Genomic DNA, 2982 nt, shown 5'->3' with positions numbered 1-2982 from the left:
TTTTTGTCAAGCTAGTTCTCATCATGTTCATATGATTCGCGTTCGCTACTTTGATAGTTTGATATGTGGGTGGACCGGTGCTTGGGTGCTGCCCTTACTTGGACAAACATCCCACTTATGATTAACTCCTCTCGCAAGAATCTGAAACTACGAAAGAAGAATTAAGACAAAGTCTAACCATAGCATTAAACTAGTGGATCCAAATGAGCCCCTTACGAAGCAACAAATAAACTAGGGTTTAAGCTTCTATCACTCTAGCAACCCATCATCTAATTACTACTTCCCAATGCCTTCCTCTAGGCCCAAATAATGGTGAAGTGTTAAATAGTCGATGTTCACATAACACCACTAGAGGAAAAACAACATACAACGCATCAAAATATCGAACGAATACCAAATTCACATGACTACTTATAGCAAGACTTATCCCATGTCCTCAGGAACAAAAGTGACTACTCACAAAGCATAATAATATTCATGACCGGAGAGGTATTGAACAGTATCAAGGATATGAACATATAATCTTCCACCGAGTAATCCAACTAGCATCAACTATAAAGAGTAATTAACACTACTAGCAACCTTACAAGTACCAATCGGAGTCGCGAGACGGAGATTGGTTACAAGAGATGAACTAGGGTTTGGAGATGAGATGGTGCTGATGAAGATGTTGATGGTGATGAGTCCCCTCCAATGAGAGGAGTGTTGGTGATGACGATGACGACGATTTCCCCCTCCGGGAGAGAAGTTTCCCTGACACGACGACCCTGGCGGAGCTCTAGATTGGTTCTGCTCAAGTTCCCCCTCGTGGCGGCGGCGATAACTCCCGAAAGCCTCCTCTTGATTTTTTCTGGAACAAAACCCTCCTTATGGAAAAAGAGGGGGGCCAGAGGGCCAACTGGGAGCCCACAAGCCTGCTAGGCGCGGCCAGGGGGTAGGCCGCGCCTAGGAGGCTTGTGGCCTCCTGGTGGCTCCCCTCTAGTACTTCTTCCACCCAGTATTTTTATAAATTCCAAAATAAATCCTCATTGATTTTCACGGCTTTTGGAGTTGCCCAGAATAGGTATCTCAAACTTTCTCCTTTTTCAGGCCAGAATTCCAGCTGCCGGCATTCTCCCTCTTCATGTAAAGCTTGCAAAATAAGAGAGAAAAGGCATAAGTATTGTATCGTGAAGTGTAATAACAGCCCATAAAGCGATAAATATCAACATGAAAGCATGATGCAAAATGGACGTATCAATTCCCCCAAGCTTAGACTTCGCTTGTCCTCAAGCGGAAACTGAGATCAATAAATATGCCCACATGTTTAGAGAGAGAGGTGTCGACAAAACAAGATACGGACATGCAGGCATCATGATCAAAATTAGAACAACAATATAATCATATAATCTCTTATGCTAAAGTGATAATTCCTTCACAAAGTAAAGTATGGATCAAGAACCTTATTGAGAATTGACAACCAATAGCCTTTAGTCATTGAAGCAATTGCAATTTGTCATAACATCAAAAAAAGTCAAATAAAAGCTTGTAAAGCAAATCCACATACTCAATCATCCTTTTATCTTCTACAATTGCTACAACTCACGTGGTACTCATGAGATCAAAGTTTCAGTCGGACACAGAGAAAGATAGGGGCTTATAGTTTCGCCTCCCAACTATTTACCTCAAGGGTAATGTCAAAAATAATAATTCATGAATACTTACTTCCAAGTTGACATATGAATATAGATCTTTCCCTAGCATATGACGTTAGCCAAGATAAAGGCGAAATAAGGAATTGGTGTAGATCACCATGACTCTTTCAAGGGCAAAAGGTAAAGGTACAAGATAGGCCCTTCGCAGAGGGAAGCAGACGTTGTCATGCGCTTTTGAGGTTTGGATGTGTGACCTCTTAGTCTGAAGGAACGTAACTTTATATTGCATCCTGTGATAAAGAACTTTATTATGCAGTCTGTCGCTTTTATGTCTTCCGCATCACAGGTTCGTACAAAGTTTATTTTCCACACACAAATAGATCATACATATTTAGGGAGCAATTCTTATTGCTTGCACCGATGACAACTTACTTGAGGGATCTTATTCCATCCATAGGTAGGTATGGTGGACTCTCATGGGAAAACTGGGTTGAAGCTTTGTGGATGCACAAGTAGTATCTCTACATAGTGCGGAAGTTCTGGCTGATATGAGGTGGAAGCAATTGTCACATGCTAAGGGATCTCTAGTCATATAATCATTGTTCGGAACCAAGAAAACATAATTCATTATGTTGTCTTCCTTGTCCAACATCTACTTCTAAGCATGCAATAGTTTAGTGAGTGTTCACAATCATAGACAGTGTCAAAGATGATAATTTGTATGTGAACCTCTCCTTCTTTATTACTTCCTATTAATTGCAACAATGACCAAGGTCTACGTTTGTCCACCCACAACAAGTTTCAATCAACATTCTTTTTATATATGGAGCCATCACTTCCCATAAGATCATTACATGATCTTTCATGCTTTTGTTCTTTTACCATTCTTTTCTTTCAGGTCATGGCATGAAGCAAGGCCCTTAACTAAAACACTCTTTATTATATGACTCGTGAACTCAAATACATTGGGGGTGACACAAAGAAAAACTCAAGCCTAAAACACTAAGAACTTTATTCTACTAGAGAAAGATAAAACCAAAAAGGATCAAACTAAGAAAAGGTAAAGGCAAAAGATGTGATCGTGATACGATACCGAGGCAACTCCCCCAAGCTTGACACAAGCCAAGGGGATTGCCGATACCCGTGCTTAGTTGTCTTCCTTTGGAGGTGATGGTGGTGGAGTTGTTTTGTCTTTTGATTCCAAGAGGGCCATCAATCTTTGATTTATACCTTGGAGCTCTGTGATATGTTTCTCCAGCAAAACAACTTCACGAGTGAGATAAGTATTACGAACATGAGTTATTTCACATAACCTAAAGAGCTCGATCAAGGATGGAGGTAAAAGGTG

This window comes from Hordeum vulgare, chromosome 1H (genome assembly GCF_904849725.1).
Source record: "Hordeum vulgare subsp. vulgare chromosome 1H, MorexV3_pseudomolecules_assembly, whole genome shotgun sequence".
In the NCBI taxonomy this organism is placed as follows: domain Eukaryota; kingdom Viridiplantae; phylum Streptophyta; class Magnoliopsida; order Poales; family Poaceae; genus Hordeum; species Hordeum vulgare.
The sequence above is the reverse complement of the archived record's forward strand: the minus strand, read 5'-3'. Positions refer to the sequence as shown.